This window comes from Struthio camelus, chromosome Z (genome assembly GCF_040807025.1).
Source record: "Struthio camelus isolate bStrCam1 chromosome Z, bStrCam1.hap1, whole genome shotgun sequence".
Lineage (NCBI taxonomy): Eukaryota > Metazoa > Chordata > Aves > Struthioniformes > Struthionidae > Struthio > Struthio camelus.
Window position 1 is genome coordinate 12465288 of NC_090982.1, and position 20493 is coordinate 12485780.

The 20493-nt window shown below is 43.9% G+C and overlaps 1 protein-coding gene across 4 annotated transcripts in view; it reads right to left on the reverse strand.

The window, feature by feature from the left end:
- NRG1 (neuregulin 1) overlaps positions 1-20493 on the reverse strand; it is a 420325-nt gene that overhangs the window by 181667 nt on the left and 218165 nt on the right. The gene's annotated exons all lie outside the window — the stretch shown is intronic.

Sequence of the window (20493 nt, forward strand, 5' to 3'; positions counted from 1 at the left end):
ACAGACATACCGGAGTGAGCTTTAAAGTGGTGATAACAGTGTAACTACAGCAATGTGGAGTTCACTGCATCTGGAAAACTTACCCAAAAGTCCGGGTAAATACTTGCTCTGCTAACCTGAGCCAATGTCCTTGCATGTGCAGGTAACTATTATCTGTAAAAGGTATGCTTACTCCATCAGGTAGGAAACAGGATACTCCGAATAAGTTATAGGCAAAAAAAAATTGCAGGAATTGCTCAAAACCTCAAGGACCTGTAGGTTTGGAAATGTCAAGCAATATGGAAAAACGGACAGGATCAGAGCCTAAAACTAGGATTACTGCTTAGCAAGTCTTAGTGATTGACTCTGAGAAGACTGTTTTGAGTGTCTGTTAGGCTGCAAAAACGTTTGCAGCGATCACCATGCACAAAAGATGCTATAGAACTGTTTTCCAGTACTGCCTGATTGAAAACATTCAGAAAACTTTCCCGAGTCAGGCCCTAAGAAGATAAAACCAATAAATACTGAGTTCCTCTTCCCTGTCTCATGGAGCTGAAAGTTTTACGGTCCAGTTTTTTGACATTTTCCCAATGAACCCCTGGAGCAAGAAGCTTCTAGGAAAGCTGTTGTTAACCAGAAGTACTGGGATTTTAGCATCTGGACTTAATAAAAACAAACAGTCAAAAAAACTCCAATACCTGTGTAAGCTGTGACTCTATTGTAAAGTGAACGGAGTGAACAACATCGACTGCAAAACAATCAGGCAAAGAAATGAACTTGCAAAGTGGCCTAACAGTGCAGCATCGGAGATTTGTACCAGACAATGAAAAAAGACGCGGGTACAATTTTTGACACAAAAACTCACAGAAGATACGTGCCCCTCAGCGTATTTGAACAGCACTTGAATTTCTCCACAGACAGGGTTAAGATATCCCTTCTCAAATGTGCTGAACAGAGAACCGGAGAATAAACCCGAGGCAGGGGAGAGAAAGCAAATCTCGGGGAAGAACAGCCTGTGGCAGGGAAGACGTTCCTAGCGGCAGTAGCTCTGTTTTTCCTTAAGGGGTCACTACTCAGCAAGGAGGGAGCATACTTCGGCAAAATGTGAGCACCAACTGTGCTTGGAGAACCAAGTATACTATTAAATAATCTCACTATGACCTGGTTTTCTGTACTCTGCGGAATTTAAATGCTCAAGGTAAACATTACCTTCACGCTGCATTCACCAGCATTGTATAATCATCCTAGGGTGTTATCAGCATTGAGGCGCAATGAGCAGGAAACAGGATGGACCCCTACCAAAGCTACGTTCTTTCTGAGGGCCCAGTGCTGTGAGATGACCTGAGGAACCTGAGGATTCAAAAAGAAGGCCTAAAAAATGAAAAGCCAGATTCCTGATTCCCTTACACCTTCTCTGTCGGAAGTGACGCTCATTTATTGGGAAACCAAGAGTTAGAATATCAGAATCCAGCCCAGAATGAGGCATATTATTCCTTTCAGGCAACATGTCTTTCCTCTGCAGAGGAAAGGCAAGATTTAATCCTATGTACAAAGATGAGAAAGCGGCAGGGATCGCTCCGGACGCTGAAGCCTGTCTTTCTTCCTCAGCTGCTGCCAGCTCAGAGTTACTACAACAGAGCTGGTAGCAGCTAGTTTAACACCAAGTTGCCAGCTGCGTTTGCTCCTCTGTTGCAGAACGGTGGCAAAGAGTGGGCTTTCAGAGAGCGTTCAAAAAATGAGCCACATTCAACGATATTTTGAGCTGTTACGGCACGGTACCGTCTACAGGTCTCAGAGCACTTTATCACCTCCTTGTCCAGAGGCCACTTGGACTTCTTCAGGTAGAGGGGTGTTGTCATTAACACCATTTCAGTGAAGTAAGAACGACAGCTCAGACATGTTGTACGACCTGGGAAAGATTACACAGATCTCAGGGGAAAAGAAGTTGAACTCTCATGTACATCATTTCATCACAGGATGGGTAGAGGAGACCTTCCCCCTTGTCACCAAGGCACAGCGGGTACCAACAGTTTGTGGAGCTTTTGCTTATTCATATCTTGCTCTCTTCACCTCACCTTCTTCAGTGTACAAATAAAGCTGTCTATGCCCAAGCTCATCTTACGGGTGATAAACTGGCTACTCCGAACCTCTGCACTTCGTGCAATTTTTTACGCAATGCAAAGCGAATGCAAAATGCTGCTAAGTCTAATTTTTTCGCTCACATAAACAACTTTGCGAAATGTGGGGCAAAAGAGGCTGATCAGTAAACAAAAATAAATAGAGTGCTCCAGTGTAACAAATAGTTGAGCAACACTTCAGGAACCTGATTTTCTTTAGTTTTTAGATTCCTTTTTACAAATACACTGGCCGTACAAAGGGGGCTTAATTACAATTGCTTTGAGACTCCAGTGCCTTATTAGAATAGTATATAGCGGTTTGAGACCTCTGGGTTTTTTTTAACAAAAATTGCGCTGATGTAACAAAACTGGTTCTTGCATCAGTATAGTTAGTGGTTTAATCCTATTCTCAGGGTACTCTTAAATCATTCCGAGAATTATCAATTTCTCTTCCTCTCCATTTAAAATCCATGAAGGAGAGCAGAATTTTGGATCTACACCTGCACAAGCATCAAACTACCTATTGTTACTCCACTAACAACAAGAAAAGGGTAAGAAACACCAGTGTAAGTAGAAATATTTAGTAAATCTGTGTCCTTCCCATAACTGGGAATAAAATACATTCTCATCTTAAGTTGGGCTTGAAATTTTGTCAGCAGCTAAGCACCAAATCTTTGACATCTACTCAGCTGAGTCAGGACAACAGTAGCTTCTGTATTACTGACATGTTTGAAGATGCAAATCTTGGTTACATACAAGTATCCCAATAGCAGTTTAAAGGTCAAGCTGACAGACCAATGCATTTAGCAACAGCAGCAATTGTGGCAGGTGATGACGTTTCACTAACGTCTCTTTTCAGGAAATGGCATATTCTGGAGTTGTTTGTACATGTGTCTGTATATATGATGCTACAAACAAGATCCAAGAGCATCTGATTTACCAACAATTTTTATGGACTCAGTTTGTGAAAGTTCAGGAAACTTTCACAACAAGAGAAATGGGCACTTTAATATACATCGTTTCAGAATTTTCTGGGTCTTTTGATCACCAACTGCTAGTCACATTAGTGGGCAAAGTGTTGATGCTATTTGATCTGTGACAAAAGACAAATAGTTTTGTGTATTTAATGAGCATAAGCTTTATCCTTCTTAAAAAAATACCAGGCTAAAGTGGCTTGTTCTTTCTACAGACATAACAGCTACTACGTTCCTGAAGAACATCACTAGCTATAACCCAAAATTTGGCTGTTGAAAATAAAAAAGAAGGGGGAAAAGGCACAGAAGGTGAAAATCTATTACGAGGAATAATTTTGACAACCTTTGTTTGAATCCGGACCTGCAAGGCAGTAAACTCCTCAGGTGCTGACAGAATTGACAGTTCTCTCACTTCATTGCTGTAACTCCATCGACTAATGTTTAATCCACACAATGTGCTCTCATGGAAATGAATTCAAATTAATTTTTTTAAGTGGATTTTGAAGCCTCATTCAATTTCTGGGTAGATCCTCTCATTTAGGATTGAAACATCTCAAATTAAGCTCAGACCAATTCACTTGGGAAACTAATTAAGTCTAATCACATTAAGTCCACTTCTAATTGAAAATGCCCAAACAGAGTTTTAATGTGGTTTAACAAATTCACTTTAAGTCTACATCTATTGTGGATCTAGATTGATTTTTCTTGCTGTAGACAAAACTGAAGTGGCCAAGCATGATAATCCCCATTGCCTTGGTACACTCACCAGGGACCCACTGGTCTTAAATAGGCTGGCACAAATTGGAAATAAATCCACAATTAATCTGTCCCCTGTGCAACCAACACACACCCCTTATCTCTAAGGTGACATATGTCAGAAAGGACCTTGGCCCAGTCCCATCCAAAGGCTGCATCCACATGGTCAGCCATCCAAAATTGCATGCTGTTCGGCAGCTTTGGTAGAGCTATTTTTGTCTCTGGGCCATGGAGATCCTGTCATGGATGTGCCTGTATCTTGTGTGCTGGCGAGTGCAACGGTACTGTGGCCTTGCTGCTTCCCCTAAGCCCTCCTTACCTCCCTAGCAGGCTGGTGTGTCCTGCAAACAGTGACCAACTGAGTGACAGGGGCCAGAAGCACCTGAAATCTTCAGTGGTGGTTGGAGTAAAAATGGTGTTCCCAATGGAATGCAATTAACTAAGGTGCATAATTATCCCCACGTCTCTGACTAAACCGCTTGGCTAGCCTCATAGGTCACCACGGGCTCCGCTTCATCGCTGTCGTGCGTCCTCAGACTGTGGAGAAAGCAGCTCCCCTTTGGAGCCAACCAGCACAGCACAGTCATGCTGGAATTTGTTTCGCCTGCATTGCCACCCAAGGCTGTTACAGCCTTCTCTCCTAGATTATCCCAATGACACGCCAAACTCCAAGGTATCCATATCCATAATGCTCCTCAGGCTGCATGGCAAAGCTATCAGCTGCTTTCTTTACAGACAGGGAAAAAATGGGTTTAGGACTGAGTAGGGATTTAGACAAAACAGATCTCAGCTTTGAAGGTTCAAACTCTTCATGGCCTGGTCACCAAAGCAGCCCCCTCAGTTAAGCACACACGCTCCCCACCCAGAGGCTGGGGAGTGTTAAGTGACTGACAGTGGGATTCACCAAAGTCATGTCTGCCGAGCAACCACCCACCCAAACCACCTCATCAGAAATGTTCACATTAAAAAAAAGATGCCTCATTGCGGTTTAGGAGCTTTCAACTGCATGCTGTAAAGAAGTGCCTTCCAGCCCCAAAGCAAGACAAAAAAGAAGAGAAAAGGAGATGCCACCTGAAAATGAAGGCAACAGGGACACATCACCTCCCTCGTACCGGCACTAACACCTTAACGTTGGTGAATGCCCTCTCCCCAAGAGGGAGAAACCTGAGCTCAGGTTGCTTCATCGGAATAAATAAATGCAAAGGATGAGACTTCCCCCATGCATGTATCCCTCACATATATGTACACACACGTACATATATATACATATTTACACGCACACACACACACACACACACACACAGACACACACACACACACACACACACACACACATTCACAGCTAGTTCAAGACTGGTATGATTCAACTACAGGTTTTGCTGCCCACAAAATCCGTTAGATGTTACAGCAGTAAACAAAAATATATCACATGTGGGGAAAAGAATCTCTCCGTGTGGGCTTACTCTTTTCTGTAACTCTTGTTTCAAACCTTAGCAAAATGATTAAGTACACTGCTGGAGAGGAGGTACAGTCACTCCAGCCTTATTTTTAGGGCTTCCATCCAACAAGATAATTAAGATGTGCCTAATTAAAGTCTGAAGCAGCGGTAAGATTCCCTGCTGTGCCTTATCCACATAAGAAATATATCTCCTTACAATTTAGCTAGCAAGTCTTGACTGTTTAGCTCAAGCTGTAGAAGTCTATGTGATTAATTCTAGAGTCTTTAGTTCAATCCATGACTTAGTGGGAGCCCAGGAGTATTTCTATGGCAACTCCTTTCCTTAAAGCTAGGCACAGACTTAGGTGCCTTCCTGAAACAGGGCTTTGGGAAAGGTTGCTCTTTTAGAAAGTTTTCATGCCCTTGCCTTTCTGAATAAGTGGAACTTGGGTTAAAACCTGTCTGATATGCCATTTCTCCCATCCAAGTTTCTCAGCTGCAACCTTCACCGAGAATTTGCTTTCAAATAATATGCTATTTTCACTGAGTTGTTTCAGAAAGTGGCATGCACTTCCCATCACATCTAAGTAAAAGATAATTTTGGTAGGCTTGCCTAAAAAAGAGAAATATGGTGTGCAGGGGTATCATTTCATGCTGTGAAATAGGGTTTGAAGTGAAAGGTTAAATAGGAAACTAGTCAAGTGGTAAATTAAAGGCCAGGGAAATCTAGTTATTTCAAGCCTCAAAAAATAATGTTTTGAAATTGCCTTAAACGCTGTGCACTTGTAGGTGAGGTGGAGGGGGGCATTGCTTGCGGATAGGCCTGAGTAAAAGCTGTATATTTGTCTGTTTTGAACCCTGCCAACTGCATGGGGGAAGAAAGTGCACCTAAACCACCCTTGGGTGCTCTGCAGTTATAGTAGCACTGGGTACTGGGCTGACAGACTGGAGCTGGAAGCATGAATCCAGAACTGCTCTCTACATGCCTGGCTCTTGTAATCTGCTCTAGGTGTCTGCTCCTGTCCGTCGCTAGAAATTGGATATTAAGCTGGATGGATCTTTCGTTTCAGCCAGTAGGACCATTCTTACGTTCTTTTCCTTTGCACGCAATTTAACAAGTGTCTAAGGTCTTGGGTCAGCACAGGGCTTCGGCATATTTCTCAAAGCAAGAGGTGACTTCAGCGATCTGTACGTGAGCACTGATTCAGGGCTGTTTACAGGAACAGCGTCCTGGTTTCTTTCTCTTTCTTTACTGTCCCGGTATTACAGCTTTTTCTTTTCAAGTGTGTGTGTGGGTCGGACGGCTTTCAGGATTTTTCCGCGTCTCCAGAACCCACACCAGGTCATCCAGTTGACTCATTTCTTCTTCCCAGACTCCCACTTTTTCCACGCACATGAGCCTGTAGGTGTAAGTCTTATTGACCTGTCACAACTGGAATTTCCAGACCCCCACTGTCACTTTCTTCTGCTTCCTCATTTTGCAGCATTAGACCTCAAACTATGCTTGTTATAACAAGACTTCTAGAGTAAAGTTAGAGCTACATTTTAAAAGCCCTTCATTTTGTTTTCATGGCTTTGTAAAACCATGACTGGAGGTATCATATATTGCTTGGTGGAGGTAGAAAAATTGAATTCAGCATGAAATATCAGAGAAAGGGCTAAATATAGCTTTGTTTGGCAAAAGGAGCGGTAAGGAAGATAATGAACATAGTGTAAAAGTTGAAGAGAAATCCAGAGGTCAGATCTCTGAGGGTGGAAAACAAGCCTGGCTCCTCTGAAGTCCATGCAAATGGTGATTTGCACTCCTGAAAATTTGGCCCTAACACAATGTGACTGTTTCCAGATGAACCCTGGTTTAAAATAGATAGCAAAGAGCTTTTCTCTGTGCTGACCAATTCCTCATTTTGAAAGGAAGTCTGAACGGGGAGTCATGTCAGGGACCCTCAGCACTGTAACTGCTCTGATATAATCAGAGTGATGTGACTTCCTGTGTGGATAAAACTTTTCATAAAATACTGTTTGGGGAAAACCCTGTTCAAATCCTCAAGTATCTCCGTCTCCCCCCAGCACACGTGTGTGCACGCACACCCACCCACCCACACGCGCACACCCACACACGCACAGCCCCCCCCCCCCCACACGCATGCACACACCCACACCCACACAAATCTCAGGAGATTTAGTGGGGCCACACAGATCCCGGTAAACACAGTGCTTAGCACACGTGAAAACCTAAATGCATATATCTGTGGGGCTTTTTTGGATCACTGAAAACTTCCTACAAGCAGTGCCCTGGTTGCCAAGTTTCAGTGCTTAAAAATACAAATAGTTAGGATCTGGGTACTTCCCTTTAGGGCAAAGTTTTTTGAGAACGTTCATTAATCCTAGCCCTAGGAAAACAATGCAGAACTCAGTTGTCAAGGAATAAAATGTGTGGTGCCTATGTCATTAAATTCTTTCAAGTGGTTTTAATTGACTCATAAAACATTTAAAACTGAGCCAAGACAGGAATCTGATTACCCTAAATGTACAGCTTGCTAGTAAGGCACCGGAAGTTGCTGGATCACCTCGCTGAGTAGGAAAAGAGTGTATTTTAATGGTAATTCCTTCTACAAATTTACTTTTGAGTTAAAGTCAACAGTGAACATGCTATTTCACAACCTCAGACCTTTGTTCTGTCCATGAATAACGCACAGAAAGACTGTGGATATGTCAGTCATAAAGGAGAATGTGAAATCGCTATTTGACGATTTGATCGCTATGCGTAGTTCTTTGATGGATTGTTTCATGCAAGCCCATTTAATCCTTTGGTTTGCTCCTGAACTATCCATTGCAGCCAAGAGAACTTGGTAATCTTGAGTCACCATCCCAGCTATGCAGCTGGTCACCTGAATTGCGCTGTTTGTTTTTCCCAGATGGGTAAGGTAACATTTATAAACAGAAACAGAGCTTGAACATAACAATGGGACCAACAGCTGCTACCGTGTGGTCAGTACATGTGGACCCCTATTCTCTGACGAGGAGTAGTCACTCTTTAGCTGTATTTCAATCTCGAGCCAGGTAGTTCGAGGTCAGCCCCCCGTTAGTGGAGAGAGCAAAAAGAACGAAGTCCTCCAAATCCTAATCATTTGCCAGTAACCTGTCAGTGAAACCTAGAAGGGATCAAAAGAGCCATGAGATGTTCTGGGGTACACCAGAACAGAGGTGTTCACACCAAGCGGGTGCGCAGTGGCTCGGGTGATCACCAGCTATTACAGAGAGTAGACCAGAAGGATTCATTTCTGTGAAATTTCTTGACAAGCTATTAGTTACCCAGGGGAAATGATCAAGAAAGCCAAATCCAAAGGACTAATCCTGTGAGGCTGGATCGGTAAGTCATTCGGGAGGGGTTTCTCTGGGGAACGCACACTCCCATTAAGGTCCATTAAGACCTACCAAAACAACACCTGCAGTGGCTAAGAGCTTGAGGGCAGGGAACAGAAGCCCTCCCATCCAACACTGCCCTGTCCTGTTATCAGTTAGTGAAACAACGTGTGTCCAGTATGAAATCTGTGTCATGTCACAGAGGCCAAACAGAAGGTAAAGAAATTCAAACAGGCAATTGATATTTTTGCAAATGTTACATTGAACTTTATAGTTTTCAGTGGTGCAGGGTTATGAATGCAACAAGATAAACCAAAAACATTATTCTCTTAGCTTACACTGCAAAGGAATCAGGGTGCCAAATATTACAATGAACGCAAAGCTTTGGGAGTATGGTGAAAAGCTGGATGCTTTGCCAGACTGCCTAATAAACTTATGGAAGAGTCTGTACAGACTGTTCCTCAACAGGCTGACTTGTGACAACAGAAAGAAAGAAGGAAAGAAAAAATAAACAGCAAAACATAAATTCGTGCTAATGCCAAGTGATTACATCAAGTCTTGGTGGTGCTGTTCCGTAAATATGAGCAAGAAATGAACATGTGACAAAGCCATGAAATAAGCAAAAAGTTTAGCAGGAAAAGGACTATAGCCCCACCACTTTCTTAGTCTGTGCTGGAGTCCCGGGAAGCTAGGCTGGCTGGTGCCACTGCACTAGTTGCTCTCTCCAACCTCCCATTTCCCTGGGTGCAAGAAGAACAGCATCAGCATGCTGGAGCTGCCTGCAGCATTCGTCTCATCTTCCGGAGGCAGCACTAGAGGCCCTTGGTCCTCATGGCAGCAAAAAATTCAGTTTTGCCTGTGCTCCTGAAATGTCTTGAGCTGGCCCTTGTTAGAAACCTCGCTAGAGCCTCTCTGTACAGACAGATACCATTTAGTGTAAGTGTAAAGTAATGGATAAAGAAATCTCTTGTGTGCGTGGGCTGAACTGCAGTCTGCAACTGCAGATGGTCCAGCAGGTGCATAACGTGTCTACAGCAACAGGATGCAAAAGATATTAAAGAATCTGATGAAGTGTCTGATGGTCAGGGACACCTCAAGAAAATAATAAGTCACATGGATACGGAGCTCAGTGTTTTGGCAAAAAATAAGTGAGTGAGTGAGTGCCCTGAGTAAAGGGCTGAAGAGCTAGAGGGAAAACTGAACTTGTTTGAAGAGAATAATTAGTTACCATGAGCTGCTGTAGCAAAATTAAAACGTTTTAAGGGTTGGCAAAGCGACTGATTGCAAATGCTGTTCCCCGTGAGCAATGGGGTAAGCAAGGCCTAGTCTGGAATGACGTTCTCAGAATCTGAAACGATGTTTTCAGAACCTTTTCATACTCTCTCAGCTAAGCTGATGGCTTTGGCAGGCTAAGGCGTGACACTGAGGGATTGAAGCTCTGTGCTCTAACCTCTCTTGGGGCAGGAAAGTGACTGCCCTAGCGCCGGAGCTGACACACACACCGCGGCTGAAGCTATCTGAGGCTTTGCATGGAGCGGATGTAATGAAGGGACTGACCTGAGCGTGAATTGACCCATATCCCAGAGTCACTGCTTTTTCAGCAATGAGCACACAGGTGCCTTTCGTCTAACACGGTGCTCAACTGTGCCTGCCGCATGGCATGTGATCCGATCGGACACACCTGCATTTTTGCCTTGTTGTAAGGTTCTCGGGGAGAGGTTCAGCAGCTCTTGGTATCTGAAACGCACAGGCCCATGTCCATGTCCCATTGCTCCAGCCAGCCACTCTACATGTGCAAAACTTGAACTTGGGGTGGAGAGGTTTCCTGCTCCCATGTGTTATTTTCCATTTGTTTGTTTAGGGTGGTACTTTAAAACCTCTGATCGCCAGCATTTTGGACTGTAGGCCATGCCGAAACCTTTTCTTTGTGCCCCTTCCCCTTGCTGTGTAAGAACCTGCGCATTCCTCCAGCAAATGCCCACTCTTCTGGGTTCTTTTCTTCGGGTTCGTCATCTTGCTCCCTCGGCCTTTTTAGACCACATCTTTCGATCTTCCACATTACGCAAATTGATCTTCTGCCTTACATAGAAAGACTCATTTCTCTTTCAGAGAGGAAATGCTCACAGCTTTGCAACTCCTGAGAGAACCTCTCAACTGCAGTCAGGAGCTGCACCCACTCACCCAACAGAAAATCTGACCCGTCCTTCGGATGTTGCAGGTTACGTTTACGGGTTGTGGTTACATTTAAAACAGTTTATCTTTGTTCTTAACAAACAAAAATGTGAAGAATTTACAGACAAGTCTAAACAAAGAGGTGGGATCTGAGTCGGCTTCTTAAGTCATCAGTGTTTTTACGTGGTCCGTTAATTACTATCAGTTCTAACAGCCATGAACGCTTTCTGTGAACCACCAAGGAAATGACAGTGTTCACCCACAAGAAACTCCTTCAATACCTTTCCCTGGGATTGATTGAAATAATTCCTGGCTTTTAAGGAGTCACTATAATATTTACTATTCAACAGAGGTGAAACTCAGGCATGATGTGGTGAAGCAATTTGTTCAGGGAGGCAGATCAAAGCTGTGGGAGAATCGTAAAGATATCAGATCTTTAAAATGTTGTTCCAGAAATCTGCACAGCATAGTCTTATCTCAGGTCTTCAGCCAGGGCACAAAATATTTCCCTTTTGTCCTTTTCAGGCTGTGTCACCTGGGGAAATAGGACGCGGGACATGCAAGACCATATGCTGGCCTTTTTGCCAGGCTAGGCAGACTGAGTGCCCCATCAGCCAACCCACTGCAGTGTGACTCTACACAAAATGCATCACAGGCCATAGATCTTTTTAACAAAGCATGGCTACTCCAGATTAGCCCTTAAGGTTATTGTTCCCTTAGGAGAAAGAATACTTATATGGGCTTTGTACCAGGCACAGAAAAAGTCAGTGTGAGAAAAAAAAATAGACTGAGGGTTTTACACTGTGCTGGACTAGTCATGCGTCGTTTCAGAAATACTAGTGCTCTCTGGGATAGACGAAATAACGAAAACAAGTTTTGTTCCCTTTTCATTGCATTTGAGTCACGAGAACACTAGTTTGATCCCATTGGTGATAAACTCCCAATAGTGCCCAGATCCTGCCCTGAGATGGCACCAGGGTAACGGCACTGCCAAGATATGGACTTGTGACACTTGCTATTGCCATTTTACTGTCTCTGAAACAGTGCCAGCGGAGGCCGGTCACCACTGTAATGCAGGCTATGGCGTAGAGGGGGTTGTCTGTCTCCGCTTTCCTGTTCCTTCAATGTCATCATGCTCTCATAGCCTTTTAACACCTCTCCCCTTGTCTGGGGCTGGAAGTAGGGAAGGAAGTTACTCCGAAAGCTGAGATTTGGGTACTGAGGCTAGCTACAAGGCCCAAGGGAATCAGCAGGATTGCAGGAAGGCAGGCACACAGAGATGTCATAAAACGTTCCCTCCAATAAAAGCCAGAAAAGTATTTTATTGGGGCACAGTCTCTGTTGTACTGTGGTACATAGCACTATGTTGTACTACGTATTGTTGTCTCATGGTCAAAGAGGTGCAAGGTTTGGAGCATGTTAGACAAGTACTGAAAGCAAATGAAAGCAGAAATGAGCCACCCCTATGGAGTGCTCCTGGAAGCTGGCTTATCTGAATGGACAGGACACTGGAGTGGAGGTAAAGGGGCCGTAATGGGGGAAAACCCCTCCCTGACTATTCTGGGGCAGGGGCAGATTCTGAATGGATTATTCCTGCTCAGGAGAAGATCTTCAGGGTCAAATACATAGCTCTGCACACAGCAGGGTTAGCGCTCAGCTGAAACGGCTAGCTCAGTATTAGAGCCTTTTGGGAAAGGAAGAGAGAAGAAAATAGAGAACATCTTTCTGCCAAACTGTCAGTTTGCACCTGTGTTTTGGAAAACTCCGTGCAGTTCTTGTCCCTACATCTACCCAGTAGAGCTGGGTCAGGTACAAAGAAGAGCAACACAGGTGGTTGAAAGGATGCAGTATGGCGATGAGAAGAGACATGGTAGAGTCCTGTACGTCCTGCATGAGCTGAACAGAGAAGATGACTAAGGGATTATTCACTGTTTCCCCTAATTCAAGTAAGGAGCTTCAATAAAACCAGAAAGTGGTGGTTTCAAACACAACCTCCACTATTTTCAGACGTGAAAAGAAGCACATTTTTTCACATGACAGTTAGCTAATTACATTGAGGAACTCCTTGCCACAGGATGCTATGGACGGCAGAAGTTTATACAGATTCACAAACAATCTGATAAACTCATGGACAACTGAAATCATTCAGGAGTTATTAAATGTAAACTCTTCACCTCTGAGACACAAATTTCTGGAAGCTGGGAAAGTATTCCAAAAAAGTACCAGCGTAGACCTCCTTGTCCTTTCACTCTTCCATAGCTGTGGGCTGGTCTCAGAGAAAGGATATTGGGAGAGGTGGACTTCTGGTCTCAGCTAAGTGAGCTCAGTTTGGGCAAGCCAAGTCCTCCACAGACTTGCTTTTGTTGTGGCCCACCTTGTCGTGTTTCTTTAGTTTGTAACTTCTATCAGGGCAGACAGATTTGTACAGGGAACCCGTGAAACCAGTGGTGCCTGGTGGGAGGGAGAGACATACTGAGCATAAACTGAAAGAAGAGAAGTTCAGACTGGAGATCAGGAAATTTTCCCCCCAGTGATAGCCGGGCAGTGGGGCAGGTTGTGTGTTCTCTGTCCTTGGAGGTTTTCAAGACCCAGCTGGATAAAGCCCTGAAAAAAGTCCCTTTCACAGGAAGGTCTCAGTTTCCTTTGGGGCCTCTGGGCCCAAAGATAATGTAAAGGCTAATGAAATGCCATAAATTCAGTGAATAATTTCTCTTTGCTGCTGAAATGTATGTATGCAGGCCTTGGCATTTATACTCATGCGAAAACAGAGATTAACTTGAACTTTCTGCATAAAAATAGTAACCACTAGATTGCTCTGTCCCTGTCTTAAGGAGAGGAAAAGACGTCTAACCCAGTAAAACCAGAGAGATTTTCAGCTCGTGTAGGCCAATGGAGTTTAAGGGAAGCCAGCAGAGCTGTGCTGAAAGTCTGCACTTACGGACTTTGACCTTCTTGTCCTTCACCCCCTGCTTATATCAGCATCAGTAGGCAATTAGAAACAGGGCCCGGATGCAGCACATCAGCAGGCGACTGGGGACAGATGATGGGCAGAGCCATGGTTCAGCCTGTGCACAAAGGTGCGCTTGTGCTTCCCCGGCTCCGGCGCTTGCTGTGGCCGGAGAGTGGGGGGCACAGGGGTTGCACAATCTCTGCATGCCAGCGGGGAGACTAGCCAGATCCTTTGCATACGTATGCAAGGGAGGAGGAGGAGGGGGCTGCTTCCTCTTCCTCTTGCAAAGCTGCAAAGGCTTTATTTTCCTCTCAGGAGGACTACTGGGTGGGTGGTAATGTGCAGGCCCTGCTCTATCAGTGACCGTGCTGTGGGATCCTTCAAAGCACACTGCAGAGCAGTCTTCAGACTGACAGTGGGGACAATGGCTCCTCTAGACAGCTGCCTTTTCCTAGGGCATTTGCTACCAACAGAGACACTCTTTTCAAAGAATGAACCTTGCTTGGGATTTATAACTTCAGGCCTCCTCCCCTGCCTTGTATTAGCCCGGACCAGTCAAGAGCAATGGGTTGCTTTAATGTTTCCATTGCTACAGGGGCAATACAATGTCAAAGTTTTCTCCTATCCAGGTTAAAAACGTATATATTGACCAACAGGCACCGCAAGGTAAAAAGAAAGATATTTTTACTTATTCCCGGCATAGACTCAAATCAGGCAGGCATGACTTGTTACCCCAGAGAGGCCTGTGGACACATGCACTGGCTATTCATGCTGTTCAGGAGCTCTGTGCTCACACTCAACAGAGAAGAATTTCCATACACCTCTTGGTTCGCCACCTATGTGCGAGCAACATTTAACTACAATGCACATTGCTTGCATGAGACATCCTATTTAAGTCAGTGGGCCTACTCACCTAAGTGCTACTCATCGGGAGAATGGGGTTCTCCAGCCAGGCCACAAATACCTGATCATGCTTAAATTTGTGCATGCCTGCTCTAGGTGTAATTTATACACCTTTGCATGATCCCTGTATTTGTCACAAATTTTTGGAAAGTCAGAGGAATTGGCTGGCTGTTCTTATGAAAACGTGTAAGCTGAGCAAACAAAGACAGCAAAATCATTGCAAAGAGGAAAGGAAAAGAAGTATGCAAATCCAAAACGTACAATATGAGGGTTTTTTTTTGAGTTGGCCTATCACTAACAGAAGGGCTATTCCAAATTTTTCCATTTTGCACTGTTGCAAAAAGCCAAGAAAATTATAAGTATGTGATAGGCCTCACGATCTGTGTGCCTCACCCACCGTATGCGTAATATTGCAACTAAACTGGAAATTACTTCTGTTACTATGTTTGATGACAGGAAATTGGGGAGAGGAGGTGTTCTTAGTCCACTGATTTCAACAATAAAGCTTTCAGATAGAGCCTGCGTGTCACCAATGCTGTTCCTTTGAATCATCCCGATTATGGATCTTATGGAATGATACATGAAGGGACTTGTAAAATATTACACTAGTGTTTACTGTCTTCTTCATCTTTGCAATGTACTACATGTTCATCCTTGTTGGTAAGATGCTGTTTTATTCCTGTTTAACAGTCCTCCTAGGTGTCTTTCTAGGAGATAATTAGAGTACTATACGGTTACTATGGTTAAGCATCATAGAAACATGCAAATCGTACAAAAGTGTTTCAAGTTTCAGCAGGGCTGACTTAGCCTGCACTGCCAAGGAGGAAGGAGATTACTAAGTCTGGCTTGGTTGGATGGGATGCTGCTCATCCAAGCCTAATATTCACTCCACTGGCAGTAAATACCCTGTGTCATTTCTTGGAACTGCCAGCGTTTCCTGGTGGAGCTCCTTTAACCCCTCACAAGCACACACCCTTCCTGTACAGCACACTGTGGGACAGCGTGCCGGGGCCAGCTGGTGGCTTTCAGCAACGTCTCGCCAGGCACAGGAGTTACTTCTAGCACACCACTTTCCAGAAGGCTCCTGAGCTTGGATGTGTTTTAAATTACTTGGTGAAGAGCAAAGAGCTTTGTTCCAAGATTGGAAGTGGCCTTTTCAGTCACTTCCACCCAGGCTGCATGGAGGTGGACCACGTCCACCTGACTTAGCTTGGAGGCACTCTGCTGGCTGAACCAGCAGGACAGGGATATTGAAAGGTCACCATCACAGAGCAGTCGTAGGCTCGAGTACCACAAGAAGAAGCGTCCTGACTCACAGTCTCCAGAACCCAAGTCTCTCCTCCTTTTTAAAGCTGCAGAATCTCAGGGAGGAAGGGTTGGCCAATTTTTGGTGTTATTTACCAAAGGTCTGGATAACTTTTCAGTTGCCTGTGGAATACTTGCTTTCAGCAGCACAGGGCCCTGCTGTCGTTGTCCAGCCTGGCTGGGGAAGCCTCCGTGCTGCTTGGTAGCAGTGCTTCAAGCAAAACAAACATAACACATTAGTTTAACTGCAGCATGGAGCGCATTTGCCTGATGGGTAAGTAAGCAGAAGTGCCAGTTTTGTGTTTCTGGCCAGTTATGTGTTTTAAAGGGAGAAAGAGACAATCTGACTGCTTTTCTACAGCACAAGCTGCTGCACAGCCCATTTGGACCAGCAGCACATGTCCGAGCCCTGACCTGACCTCTTTGCAGATACTGAGCTGATCAGGAGTCAAGCATGGCTCTAGCAAAATCACACACCTTCCTTCCTACTTAGCTTCCTACACCGTAAACCACAGAGCCTTCTTTCTGATGGTCTTCTAAATAGGAGGGAGAACCAAGCCACCAAGGGTTTCAAAACTGCAATCTCTTAGGAAAAAATTGTTAATGCTGCTGCTAAGGCTGTGCTCCAGGGCTGGGAAACTATGTTTTTGTATGTGCTTTTGCTTCTTGCCTGCGTGAGGCAGGATGGCTGGAGATGCTTGTTTGGCAGGACACAGTCTTGTCTGCTCAGTCTTTGTGCCACACTGCTATATGGAGGATGCTGGGACTCTCAGGCACTAACCCAGTATTTTTGACGTGCTACAGACTTCAGGATTTTTATGTTGGGTAGCAAAGATAGATAGCTTTAAACTATCTTTCAATGGCTGGCAGTTGTCTTGTAGGGAGAGGAGCAAACCCGAGGGGAAGTGTTGTCATAACAAAAGTCTCAGGGCTCATCGTATCTTTCTGCCAAGGGTTACTGCTCCTGCCTGGCAGACCACATCATCCTCAGTAGCGCCTGTCTTGGCTTAATAGGCAGAGAGCTGGCAAACATCTTGTTTGGGCTTGGGAGAGAGAACAGAGGAGGGAAAGCAACATGCACGTTCGTTTTTAGAACAATGGGAAAGTACATGATGATTGCTTCAGCTTCATGATTGCCGTGTTGCACACAGCCTTTAGCCCTTCATTTTTAATTGACCTCAGAGAGGAATCGTTCTTTTTCTTTCCTGAGGTGCTGGTAGCGGCGGCATTATTTCCGTATCATTTCAAGAGGGTTTTGAAGCCTGGGGAGCAGATGAGAGGGAGAGGCTCCCCACCGCCTGCTTCAGCAGACCAGGCCCTGGGTGCCAGCTGAGAGCCCCCCAGGCAGGGAAGTTTGCAGTGGATTAAGAAGGCGCAACTGGCACTGCTCCTCTGACCTCCCTGCCAACCCACCCACTCTGCTCTGCAGCCGCGGAAAACCGGCAGCACAGCGGGAGTCCTTCTCAATGCCGGTGTGGTTTCAGAGATGATTCAAAGCAGCTCCTGGGCTGCTCTGCCTTACATGGATAGGTGGAGCAGTGGCAAACACACCTCGCAGTTTAGTGTAGACATCGGGCTGATAGTCTCTGCAGACTACTAAGAAGAATAACAGTACTTCTTCCTCTTCTAACATCTTTTAAGTGTTATTTTGAAAAACATGCAGTTAAGCCCAAACTAGCTGCTGCTGAATGACCTGATGAGCTATACATATCGTATATAAATTCATATCACTCTCTGCCCATTTTGTGTAGCTGGAAACCTATGGAAGTGAACGAAGGATTTTTTCTTGAGTCCTATGCACCTAGAGCCAAGCCCAAGATGCCCTTTTCCACTGCTGCTCCTGGAGGCCAAGCGACTATTAGTAGAAGTATTTTTAATGTCTTGAACTATATTGAATTTAAAACCAGTTAAATTCTCAGCATTCTTCATCATAGTGCAAAACACACACACCAAAAAAAAAAAAAAAGTAGTCTGAGAATTAGAGGCAAGATAGTGCTGTACACAGTTTTTTAAAGCTGAGCATGCTGTAGAATCCACAGTCTATTCGATTTATTTCCTTTTACATAGCCGCCTGTTCCTCCTGTTAACTTTGTCTCCAAGACGTTAATGCTTAACTTCTGATTTTAAGAATTGACATTTTGGTTTACCTCAGAGGACTGAAAACTTATCTAGTGCGTTAAATGGTATTCACCAAGTTAAGCCAATTTTTCATGCCCGGAGTCCTAGTAGTGTACTCTCTTTTACAAGTGAGATTTAATTTCTTCCCCCCAGGGAATCGGGATCAGACTCTATATGAGACCCTAGTTTTCCTGCAACAGGATGAAGCTGTGATTTCCTGCACAAGGAGAGCCTCAGCAAACGCTTCAAGTATAGGTGCTTAAAGGTAGGTACTTGTTTCCATCCTAAGGTACCTAAAAATCCCCCAGGATTTTGAAGAGTTGCACTGGATAATGAAGGCGTCATAAGGAAAAAAAGTCCTACGCAGTTACAAACTGTACCATAAAGGCTACACGCTCAAATGCTGAGTTTGAGCTGTATGAACAGGTTTTTTCCTGCTGCTACTTCCTCATTTTTGACTTTATACACTTAAAATCACTGCAACGAAATTTTTAAATGTAAGCTGAAAAATACAATAAAAGCTAGATCTCATTGCAACCAGAAGCTAGACGTCATGTCAGGAAATACTTCTGCTCACCAGATGGACAAGCGGGTAGCACTGCTGTTTTAACTGTGATGAATTCGGGACACAAGTAGGTCCAGGCTTGTAGGAAGAGGTAGAATCTGTTATTAGAACAACTGTTATAGTTGGAAAAAACAGATGAGCTGAAGAAGGACTCGTCTGCTAGAAGTATGACTGTATTTTCCCATTATATCAGCTGTTCTAATTAAAGATTTGAGTTCTCCAAACAAACTTTATGTCACTTAAACAGACTGAAGAACTGATACACACATGGATTCTGAAGTTTGTCTTGGACAGCTGTGCTAAACCCTGCAGCCCGTTATCAAGGCTCTTTATGTCATGACTGCACACCCTAGGTGCAATTGATTAATTCAGAAAGGTCACAGAGCCACTTCCAAATCAGACCAATGGAGTCATCTGAATAAAACCTGTTAAAGGAGCAAACAGCCGTGTTAAGTCACATTTGTCCCTGATCCCAGTGATTGCTGTATTTATTCATACAGCAGATGGCTAAGATATGACTTGAAGAACTGAATTAAAATAACAGGCACAGCTTTATCAGTAATGAAAAACACATGAAAGTCAGAGGCCTCTGCCGGTCACGGTGACATCTCAGCATAGTGGCTTTTCAGAGGCAGCATCACTCATCCATTTCCCTTTGAAATGAGAAAAAGCCCAGCCTGGCCAACAGCATGAGGTCCCACACACGAGGCACGCTGTTGAGCCACACAACTCACGATCTTATTTAGCTGATCTTCTCCCTCTACCGTGAACAGGACCTCGCTTGGGTGATAACGGGTGCAAAAACTTTCAATGGCATGGATGTGTCCTGCACTCTGCCCCCATCAGATACTGAGTGAAAAAAAAATGCAAGTGCATCAATAATACATATTTGATTATTCTCTCCTGCTGTTAGGTGAGATGGAATATGCAAGTGTGTTCACTCAGCTTTTCAGTCAATGCACATCAAGAAAACTCTATTGATTTACTTAGCATTTCAATCATATCAAACTTGCAATATTCTTCAACCTGTTGTTGAGGACTAGAGCTTACAGACGTCCTACAAACCTCAGCCTTTCCTTAGACTCCTTGGTGAACTGACTTTGTTTGAAACTGAGCAACTCAATATACTTTAAAGAATGACAGTGTCCAGTAACTGCCTTTTCTGGATGCAATGCTCATAACTCATTTTTAGCGATAAGAAAAGCTTCCACGCTCCCACACTAAATGCTCTTTAAAACTATCTCTATATATAAAAGGATAATTGGTTTTCAATGATAGCAAAGCTGAACATTTTCCACCAGCATTTAAAATAAAAAGTTAATCAAAATATTTAAAGTGCATAAAGCCAAAAGATTTTATTTCAATAAAAAGCATAAAGCAGCTCATTTTTTGCTTTCTTGTTTAGACTTTTATAAATTATACCAAGTCAAAATAATACAAGTCAAAACAATGTTTCATCTTGCAAAACATTTTAGGAATTTCACTTTTCATCTCAATTCAGGATTGAATTGATCTTGCTTGCATCATATGTCATTCCCTTTTGATTTGAATCAAAGTATGTATTGCTTTTGTTTCGTGATAAAGAAGGACTATTTTTCCAAGCAAGTTTTGCTAGATAGCACTATGTGCAATTCTTGTATGACCTAATAAAAATCAGCTATCCATATTTCTTTAGTTACAAGATGAATCTGAAAAGATAAAACCTACAAACACTTGCAGTTGCAACAGTTACACATTACTTTACTAGACAAATTGCAAGTGTCTCTGAGAGTAAGAAGTAAAAGCCTCACTGACAGTTTACTGGACTTCTGCATTCCCTACGATTACCCAGCTAGCTGGCTAATGAAGAGAAT